A 15,875-nucleotide genomic window follows, 5' to 3' on the forward strand; every position below is an offset into this window, starting at 1 on the left:
ATATTTTATGGTTGAAAAAAAATAGGAAAATTCAGTTGTCAAAATGTTAATGTAAAAATGACAGAGGTATGTTTTCCCATTCACAGTAGTGCACTATAAAACTAACGACCGTTGATTTTACAGTTTCAAAAAAAGTACAGAATTTTACCGTAAAAACAGAACTGCAACCGTTTTTTGATTTACAGTAATTTACTGTAAAAACAAAGATCAAGTATTCAACGGTAAACTGAGTCTTCAAAATGTTGTATTTTGTGGTATTGTGCCGAGTTTTTACTTCAAAGCTGTCATTGGCCAATAACAGTTTTGAAGTAAAAAAATAAATAAATATATATATATATATATATATATATATATATATATATATATATATATATGTATATATATATGTATATATATGTGTGTGTGTGTGTGTGTATCTCCATTTTCTACTGCTTGTCCCTTTTGGGGTCACGTGCCCCTCCCCACCAAAAACAAAATATAAATATATATCCATCCATTCTTTTTTCTACCACTTATTCCCTTTGGGGTCGCGGGGGGAGCTGGTGTCTATCTCAGCTACAATCGGGCGAGAGGCGGGGTACACCCTGGACAAGTCACCATCTCATCACAGGGCCAACACAGATAGACAGACAACATTCACACTCACATTCACACACTAGGACCAATTTAGTGTTGCCAATCAACCTATCCCCAGGTGCATGTCTTTGGAAGTGGGAGGAAGCCGGAGTACCCGGAGGGAACCCACGCAGTCACGGGGAGAACATGCAAACTCCACATAGGACTGCAGGACCTTCGTATTGTGAGGCAGACGCACTAACCCCTCTTCCACCGTGCTGCCCTATATATATATATATATATATATATATATATACATATATATATATATATATATATATATATATATATATATATATGTATGCGTGCATATATATGTATCCATCCATTTCCTACTGCTTGTCCCTTGTGTGTCTATATAAATGTGTATATATATATATGTATATGACATGTCGCCACCACATCGCAGATATATATATATATATATATAGAGAGAAAGAGAGAGAGAGAGATTGTAAAAAAAATCTGATGATGATTGAGGGAACCCCTCATGAAACAGTTCTGTAGAGATGAAGTAGTCTTGTGATTTTTCCCACACCTACATATTGCGCTCAACCACGGTATCGAGCACTATTCTCTGGATAATCCAATCAAGACATATATATATATATATATATTTGGCCAATGACAGTTTTAAAGTAAAAACTAATTTTCTTATTACTATTTTAAATAACCCAATATCGCAACATTTTCTCACTACATCACATACGTTTGTTGTTTTCTTCCACTTTTAAATGTTTTATTGTAATAATATTTGAGAATGTGTCGCAGGCTGTTAAAACATCAGATTCGGGCCGCAGGTGGCCCACAGGCCGCACTTTGGACACCCCTGCTTTAGCCCCTCAAATTAGCCGCTTGGTGATGTCCATCCATCCATCCATCCATTTTCTACCGCTTATTCCCTTTCGGGGTCGCGGGGGGCGCTGGCGCCTATCTCAGCTACAATCGGGCGGAAGGCGGGGTACACCCTGGACAAGTCGCCACCTCACGCTTGGTGATGTGTTATATATATATATATTTTTAAAGAATTCAAAGCCAAACCCGCATTTCTTAATGTGTTATATTAAGATGTAGTATTACTAGTATAGTATAGTATTATTTGTTCAATACAATATTCATTTTGAACATAAGGTTATTTTTTTGTTCTGCATATTTAAGTCTAATGTATTTACTGGATAAATAAAGGCATGCAAAACCAATCACATGATCCGCGGGGTGGCCCAGGTGTCACGTATCAATTAAAATTGGGGCGTCCTGCTCTCTGATTGGCTGGCTCTAGTTGAAAAGGGGCGGGTCTAGACAGACATTTAACATCTGGAGGAGAAGTGAGTCGCGAGAGTCCGGAGGGTCTCGGGGAGGGACGAAAGACAGTTTGCTGGGGCCAATCAGAAAGCAGGTATGGGCGTGTTCTTGTCTGTGATTGGCGGAGCCAGCTGTCGCGCTGCAGTGAGGGGGCGTGGCCCGAGGCGCTGCCGGGGCTGTGTTCTTGTCAGGCGTCTTCAGTCTCGTCAGGACTTCGGCGAACGGCTAGCTACTTTTACGCTAGCTGGCTCATTAATGTGTTAGCCGCTTGTGTGCTCTGTAACACTTTTGTTTTCAACTCGGACTTTGTGCCGCTGCTCCTTCGTAGCAGGTAAGACAAACACTTTGATACTCCTTTCCCCCCTCCGCGCGCGCGCACGGCAGCTGCGTTCGGTTTGCATCGGCGCGCCCGTGCTCGCTCCCCTTTGGCGGTCACGCGCAGCGGTGCACTCGGGCTCGGCAACTTTGCGCCGAGTGTGACGATGAGGAGGAGGAGGAAGGCTCAGGTGGTGTTTGGGAGGCGAGCTCATTGTTCTTTGTGTCGCCGCACACGCACACACTAAAAAAAAAAAAAAAGTGCGCGGACGTGCGGAACAGGTCAGGCTCTCGTGCACGCGCGCCAGACTCCGCGACGAACGCGCCTGTTTGTTTTGTTGGCGTGCGTGCGTCGAAGTCGCCACTGTTGCACAAGTTGTTGTTGTTGTTGTCACGTCAGGTGCTGCAGTCACGTGACCACGACTTTCGTCCTTTTTGTCGCTCTTTTCCCACAGTGTGTCCGATCGGAGCCGCAACAGAGGCGGAGCTGCGCGCGTGCGTCTTGCCCCCCCCCTTCCGCTGATGCCGCGACAGGAGGTGTTGCGGGCAATTGTCGGCGCCAGTCGAGCGTTTCCGTCCAGCAGACGCTGACGTCATAACGCGCGTGTCCCGATCGGCGGCGTGGGAATAGCCTTGCTTTTGCGGTGTCTGTGTGAAAGGCACCGAATGACAAAATACTTTGGTGTCCGTGTTTTGTTTGACCTTTTCCCGCGCGCAGTTCATTGATAACCTTCCGACGGTGAAAATGTAACAAACAAGTGGGGGGTGAAGAGAAAATGTTGACACAAAGTTGACAAGCAGACTGTTTTTATCCTTCAGAATAAAAATATCAATATTAAAGGCCTACTGAAACCAACTATATATAATATATATATATATATGCACACATACATATATATAATTTATTTTTGGGTTACATATCCATCCATCCATTCCATTTTCTACCACTTATTCCCTTTGGGGTCGCGGGGGGCGCTGGTTGCCTATCTCAGCTACAATCGGGCAGAAGACAGGGTACAATTTGGACAAGTCGCCACTCAATATTAAAGGCCTACTGAAACCAACTACTACCCACCACGCAGTCTGATAGTTTATATATCAATGATGAAATATTAACATTGCAACACATGCCAATACGGCCTTTTTAGTTTACTAAAGGACTACTGAAATGAGATTTTCTTATTTAAACGGGGGATAGCAGGTCCATTTTGTGTCATACTTGATCCATTTTGCGATATTGCCATATTTTTGCTGAAAGGATTTAGTAGAGAACATCCACGATAAAATTTGCAACTTTCGGCGCTAAGAGAAAAGCCTTGCCTGTACCGGAAGACGATGACGTCACACGTAGTGGGGGCTCCTCACATATTCACATTGATTTTAATGGGAGCCTCCAACAAAAACGAGAAAACGACAATTTCCCCATTAATTTGAGCGAGGATGAAAGATTTGTGTTTGAAAATATTGATAGTGACGGGACTAGAAAAAAAAAGTTTAAAAAAAAAACGCTATTGCATTGGGACGGATTCCGATGTTTTTAGACACATTTACTAGGTCAGTTGGGACGGCGTGGCGCAGTGGAAAAGTGGCCGTGCGCAACCCGAGGGTCCCTGGTTCAAATCCCACCTAGTACCAACCTCGTCACATCCGTTGTGTCCTGAGCAAGACACCTCACCCTTGCTCCTGATGGGTGCTGGTTGGCGCCTTGCATGGCAGCTCCCTCCATCAGTGTGTGAATGTGTGTGTGAATGGGTAAATGTGGAAGTAGTGTCAAAGCGCTTTGAGTACCTTGAAGGTAGAAAAGCACTATACAAGTACAACCCATTTATCAATTCTGGGAAATCCCTTATCCTTCTATTGTGTTGCTAGTGTTTTAGTGAGTTAAATAGTACCTGATAGTCGGAAGGGTGTGTCCACGTGTTGACGCGCAGTGTCTCAGGGGAGTCGACGGCAGCTATGGACGGCACAAGCTCAGCTTTTCTCCGGTAAGAACTGACTTTTTAACCACAATTTTCTCACCGAAACCTGCTGGTTGACATTTGGTAGGGAACCATGTTGGCTTGACCGCGCTCTGATCCATAGTAAAGTTTCACCTCCAGGAATTTTAAACAAGGAATCACCGTGTGTTTGTGTGGCTAAAGGCTAAAGCTTCCCAACTCCATCTTTCTACTTTGACTTCTCCATTATTAATTGATCAAATTGCAAAAGATTCTGCAACACAGATGTCCAAAATACTGTGTAATTATGCGATTAAAGCAGACGACTTTTAGCTGTGTGTGTGTGCAACGCTCATATTCATAACAGCCGGTGACGTCACGCGTACACGTCATCATTACGCGACGTTTTCAATAAAAAAGTCCCAGGAAATTTAAAATTGCAATATAGTAAACTAAAAAGGCCGTATCGGCATGTGTTGCAATGTTAATATTTCATCATTGATATCAATCAATCAATCAATGTTTACTTATATAGCCCTAAATCACTAGTGTCTCAAAGGGCTGCACAAACCACTACGACATCCTCGGTAGGCCCACATAAGGGCAAGGAAAACTCACAACCCAGTGGGACATCGGTGACAATAATGATCCCAGTGGGACGTCGGTGACAATGATGACTATGAGAACCTTGGAGAGGAGGAAAGCAATGGATGTCGAGCGGGTCTAACATGATTCTGTGAAAGTTCAATCCATAATGGATCCAACACAGTCGCGAGAGTATATAAACTATCAGACTGCGTGGTGGGTAGTAGTGGGTTTCAGTAGGCCTTAAGTTGCAATTTTAAATTTCGCGCCAAGTATCCTGTTGAAAACGTCGCGGTATGATGACGCGTGCGTTTGACGTCACCGGTTGTTGCGGACATTTTTTTCCAGCTCGATCCAAGCTATAAGTAGTCTGCTTTAATCGCATAATTACACAGTATTCTGGACATCTGTGTTCCTGAATCTTTTGCTATTTGTTCAACTAATAATGGAGAAGTCAAAGTAGAAAGATGTAGGTGGGAAGCGGTGTATTGCAGCTGACTTTAGCCACACAAACACAGCCGGTGTTTCCTTGTTTACATTCCCGAAGGTGAAACTTTACTATGGAACAGAGCGGTCAAGCGAACATGATTCCCTACCACATGTCAATCGGCAGGTTTCGGTGGGAAAATTGTGGTAATAAGTCGGCTCTTACCTTAGACATGAGCGGAGCTTGCGTCCTCCTGCAGCTGCGTTGTTTCTCTGAGACACTGGCAGTCACCACACCCCTTTGACTTTCAGGTACCATATAATCTCACTAAAACACGAGTAACACAATAAGCAGATAAGGGATTTTCCAGAATTATCCTAGTAAATGTGACTAATAACATCAGAATCGCACCCACTGCCCTCGTTTTTTAAAATTTTTTAACTCTTATTTTTCTAGGCCTTCACTCTCACTATCATCATCCACGAATCTTTCATCCTCGCTTAAATTAATGGGGAAATTGTCGCTTTCTCGGTCCGAATCGCTCTCGCTGCTGGTGGCCATGATTGTAAACGATGTGAGGAGCAAAGTGAAAACCCCTGCTTTCATCCATTCATTCGTCCATGCAGCAGTCCATCCACGTAGTCATTTGTTTATCCAGTTAGCCATTCATCAGTGCATCCATCTATTCATCCGTCCATCACATAATCAGTATATCCATGCATCCGTCCATCCAGTCATCTTTCATCTGTCAATCAATTCATCTAGTCATCAATTCATCCGTCCATCTATTTATTCATCCATTTATCATCAGTTCATCTGTCCATTCATCCATTCAGTCATTTTCTTTTATTAGTCCATGCATTCGTGTGTGAATCGATGTATTAATCTGTCCATTCAGGCATCCATTCATTCGTCCATTAATTAATGGTCCATCCAGTCATCAATTCATCTGTCCATCAAAGTATCTGTCAATTCAGTCATACATTCATCCGTCCATTTAGTCATCCAACATTCTGTCCATCCAGTCATCAATTTATTCGGAAATCCATTTAGTAATTAATTCATCAATCCATCCCTCCAGCTAGTTGTCTGTCCATTCAGTCATCCATTCTTCCATTCAGTAATCAATTAATTTAGTCATCATTCATCTGTCTGTTCAGTCATTAATTCTTCTATTCATCCATGCGGTTGTCAATTTGTCTGTCATTCAGTCATTTATATGTTCACTCAGTCTGTGCATCCAGTCAAGAATTAATGTATTCATCCGTCCATTCTGTCATCCAACCGTCTGTTAATTCAGTCATCCAATCATCTGTCCATGCTGTCATCCAACCATCTGTCCATCCAGTCATCAATTAAGTTAGTCATCCATCCATTTATGCTGTTATTCAGTCATCCATTCACCCGTATTTTCCTCCTAGCCAGTTGTCCATCAAGTCAGTCATCTAATCATCCATCCATTCTGTCATTCTTTCATGTGTTCACTGTCATTCAACTGTCTATCAATGCAGTCATTAATTCATCCATTCATCTGTCCATTTTGTCATCCAACCGCCTGTCCATCCAGTCATCAATTAAGTTGGTCATCTATCCACTCATGCATGCATTCAGTTATCCATTCACCCGTCTTTTCCTTCCAGCCAGTTGTCCATCAAGTCAGTAATCTAGTCTGTCCATTCAGTCATCAATTAATGTGTTCATTCCGATATTCAGCCCTCATCCAACCGTCGGTCCATCCAATCATTAATTCAGTCATCCGTCTATGCTGTCATCCAACCACTCTTTCTTTCCATTTATCAATAAGTACTTCTTCATCCGTCCATTCAGTCATACAACCGTCTGTTCATCCAGTCATCAATTCGGTTAGTCATCCCTCTATTCATGTGTTCATTCAGTCACCCAACTGTCCAGTCATCAATTAATTCAGTCATCCATTCATGCTTCCTTTCAGTCATCAATTCATGTGTTCACTCAGTCCCAACAGTCAATAATTAATCCAGTCATTCGTCTGTCCATTCTTTCATCCAACTTTCTTCCCATCCAGTCATCAATTAGGTTATTGATCCTTCCATTCATGTGTTCATTCAGTCACCCAACTGTCCAGTCATCAATTAATTCTGTCATCCATTCATCCGGCAATGCTGTGTCATCCAACCGTCTTTCCATCCAGTTATCAATTAATTTAGTAATTCATTCATCTGTCCATTCTGTCATCCAACCGTCTGTCCAGCCAGTCATCAATTAGGTTAGTCATTCCTCCACTCATGTGTACATTCAGTCATCCAACTGTCCATCCAGTCATCAAATATTTCAGTCATGCATTAATCCGTCAGCTCTGTCATCCAACCTTCTTTCCATCCAGTCATCAATTTAGCCATTCATTCATCCATCCATTATGCCATCCAACCGTCTGTCCATCCAGTTAAGTTAGGCATTTATACATTCATGCGTTTATTCAGTCTCCCATTGACCTTTCTTTTCCTTCCAGCCAGTTGTCCATCAAGCCAATAATCTAGTCATCCATTCATCTGTCCACTCATTCATCCATTTGTCCGTCCGTTCAGTCATCCATTCATCAATTCGGTCATCCAGTAATTTGTCCATTCAGTAGTGCATTCATAGCGTCATCTGACCATCCAGTTATCAGTGCAGTCCATTCAATACTGAATTCATCCATTCATTCACCATGCTTGCAGATCGCATTATGACTCGATTGATCTGACACATGACATCGAACGGCGTCGACGTCACATGACGATCTGGCTCGTTGAGCAGCGACCAGTCTCTGCGCTCTGATTGGTCGCTGCCTCAGCAAGCGTGGCTAACGTAGCGTTTCAGCCCGCGTGTAATTTTATTTCCCATTCTCATTCCGTCGTTTGCTTTCAGTCTCGAGCGGCGAGGCGGCGGTCTGCGGGGCGCCCGCGTGCGCAGATGGCGCCTCTTTAACGGCCCTCGGGGTAATGGTGTTTGAAATGGGCTCCGAGCGGGCGGGAGACTTGGGGAGGGGGCGGGCCCTCAGGGGACATTGAGCGGTCGTCAGTCTGATAATGTGCTAGCGTGCGCGACGTGGGCGTGCTCGCTACTTTAGGAACACCAAAGTATTTCAAGCTCGGTAAAACAAGAAGTCATCAAACTACTTTTAGGAAAAGAAAGTCTAATTTTGTGTTTGAAATACTTCAAAAAGTACATCACTGTGTACTTAGTTGTACACGTGATGTCAATAGAATATTCTTATTGCACACAAACACTAATTAATACATCACCAGAGTGGGCGGCGGCCTGGTCACTCCGCCCTAGCAACCAGGCAGCCAATCAGAGCTCTTGTTCATCAGGGCACTCACTTGACCTTTGACATCAAGCCGTGAGATGAGCTTGTTGCCATTTTCCCCGCAGTATTGAAACGCTCACACATATGAAGAAAAATGTTTTTCTTCAATTTGAAAAAAAAAAAAAAGATTTGCAAAAATTTTTTTTAAATATTTAATTAAAAGGAAAAGATCTGCAAGAAAAAAAATCTGCAAGTAATAAAGGATTTGGATACAATTTTTTTTTAATGAAAAGATTTGCAATTATTTTGTTTTGCAGGTAAAAATACGTTTGCAAGTACAAAAGCAAGTTTTTTTAATTAAAGAAACAAATCGCAAGGAAAAAATAAAATGTTTCAATTAAAAAAATATTTGTTTGCAAAGGAAAAAACTGTTTCATGCATGTAAAAAAAGACTTTGCAAAAAAATATAGTTTTCCTGCAAGTAAACTATTCCCAAGTATAGAACCAAGTTTCTTCATATAAAAAGAATCGCAAGAAAAAAAATGGTGATGGTAAAAAAAATGTTGCTAATAAAAAACGTTTTCTTAAATTAAGAGATTCGCAAGTAAAGATTGGAAAAAAACAAAACTTTTTTTCTGCAAGCAAAAAAAACTATTGTTTTCAATTGAAAAAGGACTTGCAAGGAAAGTAATTGTTTCATGCAAGTAAAAAAAATGTGCAAAAAAAAAAAATATGGAAGTAAAAAAATTATTCATAGACATCCATCCATCCATTTTCTACCGCTTATTCCCTTTTTGGGGTCGCGGGGGGCGCTGGCGCCTATCTCAGCTACAATCGGGCGGAAGGCGGGGTACACCCTGGACAAGTCGCCACCTCATCGCAGTATTCATAAACAATTTTCTTCAATTAATAGAATGATCCGTGAAAAACTATTCTGAAAGTAAGAGTCCAAAGTATAAAAAACTATTTTCTTCAATTAAAAAAAAGATTTGCAAGAAAAAAAATCCGCAAATAATAAAGGATTTGGATACAATTTTTTTTTTTAATTAAAAGATTTGCAATTTTTTTGTTTTGGAGGTAAAAATACGTTTGCAAGTACAAAAGCAAGTTTGTTTAATTAAAGAAACAAATCGCAAGGAAAAAATAAAATGTTTCAATTAAAAAAAAATTTGTTTGCAAAGGAAAAAACTGTTTCATGCAAGTAAAAAAAGACTTTGCAAGAAATATATTTTTTCCTGCAAGTAAACTATTCCCAAGTATATAAACAAGTTTCTTCATAAAAAAAAATTCGCCCCCCAAAAAATTGTGATGGTAAAAAAAATGTTGCTAATAAAAAACGTTTTCTTAAATTAAGAGATTCGCAAGTAAAGATTTGAAAAAAACAAAACTTTTTTTCTGCAAGCAAAAAAACTATTGTTTTCAATTGAAAAAGGACTCGCAAGGAAAGTAATTGTTTCATGCAAGTAAAAAAAACGTGTCCAAAAAAAAATCTGGAAGTAAAAAAATTATTCATAAACATCCAACCATCCATTTTCTACCGCTTATTCCCTTTTTGGGGTCGCGGGGGGCGCTGGCGCCTATCTCAGCTACAATCGGGCGGAAGGCGGGATACACCCTGGACAAGTCGCCACCTCATCGCAGTATTCATAAACAATTTTCTTCAATTAATAGAATGATCCGTGAAAAACTATTCTGAAAGTAAGAGTCCAAAGTATAAAAAACTATTTTCTTCAATTAAAAAAAATATTTGCAAGAAAAAAAACCTTTTTCAATTAAGAAAAATGTCGCGAGTAAATTCTGAAAATAAAACTGAAAAAAAACAATCGCTTCAATTAAAATAAATTATTCGCAAGGGAAAAAACTGTTTAATGCAAGAAAAAAAAAAGCAAGTATAAAAGCAATTGTTTTAAACTAAAAAAACATTCGTAACAACGAAGAAAATTAATCTAATTAAAAACAATTTGCAAGGGGAAAAAAAAAGTTTCTAAATGTAAAAAAAGATTTGCAATAAAAGTATGGAACAATTCACAACAATTTTCTTCAATTAAAACACATTTCCGTGAATAAAAAATTCTGAAAGTAAAAAAACAATTCGCAAGGGGAAAAAATCAAGTGTTTTTTTTAAAAAAAACCTTCCATCTATCCATCTGTCCATCTTCTTCCGCTTATTCGAGGTCGGGTTGCGGGGGAAGCAGTTTACGCAGGGGATGTCCTCCCCAGCAACTTCGTCCAGCTCTTCCCGGGGGATCGCAAGGCGTTCCCAGGCCAGCCGGGAGACATAGTCTTCCCAACGTGTCCTGGGTCTTCCCCGTGGCCTCCTACCGGTTGGACGTGCCCTAAACACCTCCCTAGGGAGGCGTTCGGGTGGCATCCTGACCAGATGCCCGAACCACCTCATCTGGCTCCTCTCCATGTGGAGGAGCAGCGGCTTTACTTTGAGTTCCTCCCGGATGCAGAGCTTCTCACCCTATCTCTAAGGGAGAGCCCCGCCACTTGACGGAGGAAATTCATTTCGGCCACTTGTACCCGTGATCTTATCCTTTCGGTCATAACACAAAGCTCATGACCATAGGTGAGGATGGGAACGTAGATCGACCGGTAAATTGAGAGCTTTGCCTTCCACCTCAGCTCCTTCTTCACCACAACGGATTGGTACAACGGCCGCACCGATCCGCCTTTTGATCTCACGATCCTCTCTTCCCCTACTCGTGAACAAGACTCCAAGGTACTTGAACTCCTCCACTTTCGGCAAGATCTCATCCCCAACCCGGAGATGGCACTGCACCCTTTTCCGGGTGAGAACCATGGCCTCGGACTTGGAGGTGCTGATTGTCATCCCAGTTGCTTCACACTCCGCTGCGAACTGATCAAGTGAGAGCTGAAGATCCTGGCCAGATGAAGCCATCAGGACCACATCATCTGCAAAAAGCAGAGACCTAATCCTGCAGCCACCAAACCAGATCCCCTCAACGCCCTGACTGTGCCTAGAAATTCTGTCCTTAAAAGTTATGAACGGAAGGGTGGCCATGGTGGAGTCCAACCCCCACTGGAAATTGGTCCGACTTACTGCCGGCAATGCGGACCAAGCTCTGACACTTAGCTTATAGGGGGTGGATCATCACAATCAGACAGTCCGATTCCCCATACTCTCTGAGAACTCCCCACAGAACTTGCCGGGAGACACGGTCAAATGCCTTCTCCAAGTCCACAAAGCACATGCACCCTCAAGGACTCTGCCGAGAGTATAGAGCTGGATCCAAAGTTCCACGACCAGGACGAAAACTACACTATTTCTCCTGAATCTGACGTTCGACTATCCGGCATAGCCTTCTCTCCAGTAATTCTGAATAGACCTTATCGAGAAGGCTAAGGAGTGTGATCCCACGATAGTAGGAACACAAAGAGAGGAACCACCACCCTGGTCTGCCAATCCAGAGGTACCGCCCCAGATGTCTACGTGATGTTGCAGAGTCTTGTCAACCAAGACCGGTCTGCCAATCCAGAGGTACAACCCCAGATGTCCATGCGATGTTGCAGAGTCTTGTCAACAAAGACTAGTCTGCCAATCCAGAAGTACCGCCCCAGATATCTACGCGATGTTGCAGAGTCTTGTCAACCAAGACTAGTTTGCCAATCCAGAGGTACCGCCCCAGATATCCACGCGATGTTGCAGAGTCTTGTCAACCAAGACTAGTCTGGCAATCCAGAAGTACCGCCCCAGATATCTACGCGATGTTGCAGAGTCTTGTCAACCAAGACCGGTCTGCCAATCCTGAGGTACCGCCCCAGATGTCTACGTGATGTTGCAGAGTCTTGTCAACCAAGACCGGTCTGCCAATCCAGAGGTACAACCCCAGATGTCCATGCGATGTTGCAGAGTCTTGTCAACCAAGACTAGTCTGCCAATCCAGAAGTACCGCCCCAGATAACTACGCGATGTTGCAGAGTCTTGTCAACCAAGACCGGTCTGCCAATCCAGAGGTACAGCCCCAGATGTCCATGCGATGTTGCAGAGTCTTGTCAACCAAGACCGGTCTGCAAATCCAGAGGTACCGCCCCAGATGTCTACGTGATGTTGCAGAGTCTTGTCAACTAAGACTGGTCTGTCAATCCAGAGGTACAACCCCTGATGTCCATGCGATGTTGCAGAGTCTTGCCAATCCAGAGGTACCGCCCGAGATGTCCACGCGATGTTGCAGAGTCTTGTCAACCAAGACAGCCCCACAGTGTCCAGAGCCTTAAGGAACTCTGGGTGGATCTTGCCACCGAGGATCTTTTTAACCACCTCGGCAACCTCAGCCCCGGAAATAGGAGAGCCTCCCCCACGGATTCCCCAGGCACTGCTCCCTCATAGGAAGACGTGTTGGTGGGATTTAGGTCTTCGAAGTATTCTCTCCACCGATCCACAACATCCGCAGTCGAGGTCAGCAGAACTCCATCCCCAACAGTGTTTTTTTAAACTTGCGAATCATTTTATTTTTGTGGAGTTGTGGCAGTATTTGTCACTCTTGCGACCGCCGGGTGGTTGGCGCCCACTCGGATTTCATGGCGAGGCTGCAGCAGGAGAATAAGGAAGGACAATAAAAAATTCATTTGATTTATATAGCGCTTTTAAAAGGCACTCAAATACGCTTACACATAATCAAAACAAAACATGATCATAATCATAAAAGCACATGCAGTACAGTAATAAAACATGAGCAGCGGGACAGTCGCTAGAGCAGGGGTGTCCAAACTTTTTCCACTAAGGGCCTAACACTGAAAAATCAAAGCATGTGGTGACCAATACAGATTTCTTTGGTAACCTTTAGGACTACCCTCAAGTTTGGTCCTGGGGACCCGGAACAGTCTTTCATATTTTTATTTTTTATTTCTGAATAAGTCCTTATATTTCATTATTAGGCAGCACGGTGGTAGAGGGGTTAGTGCATCTGCCTCACAATACGAAGGTCCTAAGTAGTCCTAGATTCAATCCTGGGCTCAGAATCTTTCTGTGTTGAGTTTGCATGTTCTCCCCGTGACTGCGTGGGTTCCCTCTGGGTACTCCGGCTTCCTCCCACCACCAACCTGGGGATAGGTTGATTGGCAACACTAAATTGACCCCCGTGTGTGAATGTGAGTGTGAATGTTGTCTATCTGTTTTGGCCCTGCGATGAGGTGGGGACTTGTCCAGGGTGTACCCCGGCTTCCGCCCGAATGCAGCTGAGATAGGCACCAGCTACCCCAAAAGGGACGAGCGGTAGAAAATGGTTGGATGGATGGGTTTCATTATTATTGTTCTGCGCTTAAATCTTTAGATCAACTTCATATTTATCTTTCAATATAAAATAACTTGTTCATGTTTTATGCCCTTTTTGTCCCCCAAAAACTTTTTCACATGGCAGAAAAATAAAATATGCAATATTTCCCCCCCCAAAAATTCCAAATCATTAGTTAAAAATAAGTCCTACGTACAGTAATATTAGTTTGTTACTTTTAATTCTTTAATCTGTGTATCAACTTCAGATCTTTCTGCTGATTTTTAAGTGTGTATTATTATGTTTATAATGTGTTTGTTTTATGCCCATTTTTTGGGGGCAAAAACTCAAAATATGCAATATTTCCCCCCCCCAAAAATGTCAAAGTGGAATGTTTGATGTGAAGTAACTGGAGCCTTAAATAAGTTAATCATTTGTAACATTGATTATGATTTGTTATACTTATGAGCAATTTTAGGTTGTTTTGTTTTTTAAATCCCTCTAAACTTCTCAGGAATCCAAAAGAGGCCCACTCATAAAAGTGTTAAAAATAAGTCATACATTTTTTTTTTCGAACTTTGAACACTTAAATCTCTGGATGAACTTCAGATCAATCTGACAATTCAAAGTTTTTATTTTTGTATGCTTTTTTTCTGTTGTTTATTGCCCTTTTTGTCAAAGAAAACTATTTTTATGGCATAAAAGTGAAATATTTGTCAAGTAATTGGAGCCTTAATTAGGTAAATAATTTGTGACATTGATTTTGACTTTTTTCTGAGCAATGACAGTTTTTTTTAATCTCACTAAATCATACTTTAAAAATTTTTTTTTACTTTTAACACTTAAATCTGTGGATCAACTTCAGATCTATCTGCCGATTATAAGTTTGTTTTTTTAATAATTTTTTTTTGTGTTGGTTTGTTTTATGCCCTTTTTGTTTAGAAAAAAATACTTTTTATGGCAAAACACAAAATATGCAATATTGTTAAATGTCAAAGTAGAATATTTGATGTGAAGTAATTGGAGCTTTAAAAAGGGCGGTAATTCATAACTTTGATTTTGATTTATCATTTTCTGAGCAAAGTGTTTATTTTAGAAAAAAAATCCCAATAAAAGAAAAAAGTCCATACATTCTTTATGAACATGTTTTCACTTTTAACACTTAAATCTCCAGATCAACTTCAAATCTTCCTGACTATCTGTCATGCATTTGTATTATTATTATTGAGTAATGTTTGTTTGTTCTTTTTGTCAAAGAAAACATTGTTTTTATGGCAAACACACAAACTATGCTATAATTTCCCCCCAAAATATTTCAAAGTAAAATATTTGTAGTAATTGGAACCTTACTGAGGGAAAATAATTCATAACATTGATTTTGACTTGTTACCAATGACAAAACAACAAACAAACTCTAAATTAGGAACCCGAAGGGCCACACTCCACTCATAAGTGTTAAAAAGAAATCATACTTTTTTTTTGGACTTTTTTTTGGTGTATACGTTTAACACTTAAATCTCTAAATTCTCTATTATCATCTCTATTATTATTTTTTTGTTTTGTTTGATTTATGCTCTTTTTGTCAAAGAAAACTTCATTATGGCAGAAACACAAAAAATGCAATATTTTCCCCAAAAAATATTTCAAAGTAAAATATTTGTAGTAATTGGAACCTTACAAAGGGAAAATAATTCACAATATTGATTTTGATTTGTTACCAATGACAATTAAAACAACACACAAAGTCTAAATTAGGAATCCGAAGGGCCCCACTCCACTCATAAGTGTTAAAAAGAAATCATACTTTTTTTTTAAACTTTTTTTTTTTGTGTATACTTTTAACACTTAAATCTCTAAATTCTCTATTATCATCTCTATTATTTTTGTTTTTTTTTGTTTGATTTATGCTCTTTTTGTCAAAGAAAACAACATTATGGCAGAAACACAAAAAATGCAATATTTTCCCCCAAAAATATTTCAAAGTAAATTATTTGTAGTAATTGGAACCTTACAAAGGGAAAATAATTTGTAACATTGATTTTGATTTGTTAGCAATGACAATTAAAAAAAACAAACAAACTCTAAATTAGGAATCCGAAGGGCCCCACTCCACTCATAAGTGTTAAAAAGAAATCATACTTTTTTTTGTGTATACTTTTAACACTTAAATCTCTAAATTCTCTATTATC

The 15,875-nt window shown here is 40.8% G+C and overlaps 1 protein-coding gene across 2 annotated transcripts in view; it reads left to right on the forward strand.

Annotated features, from left to right (window-relative positions):
- The first annotated feature begins 2,059 nt into the window (after nt 1-2,059).
- The window catches only part of sema6e (sema domain, transmembrane domain (TM), and cytoplasmic domain, (semaphorin) 6E), a 255,502-nt gene continuing 241,686 nt past the window's right edge, over nt 2,060-15,875 (forward strand). The window contains exon 1 of one of the 2 annotated variants that reach the window (XM_061881724.1): nt 2,060-2,248. The gene's annotated coding sequence lies outside the window, so the exon portion shown is untranslated. The remainder of the gene's footprint in view (nt 2,249-15,875) is intronic. The other variant, XM_061881726.1, reaches the window with a different exon arrangement.

The sequence above is a fragment of the Nerophis ophidion genome, linkage group LG21 (genome assembly GCF_033978795.1).
Source record: "Nerophis ophidion isolate RoL-2023_Sa linkage group LG21, RoL_Noph_v1.0, whole genome shotgun sequence".
Lineage (NCBI taxonomy): Eukaryota > Metazoa > Chordata > Actinopteri > Syngnathiformes > Syngnathidae > Nerophis > Nerophis ophidion.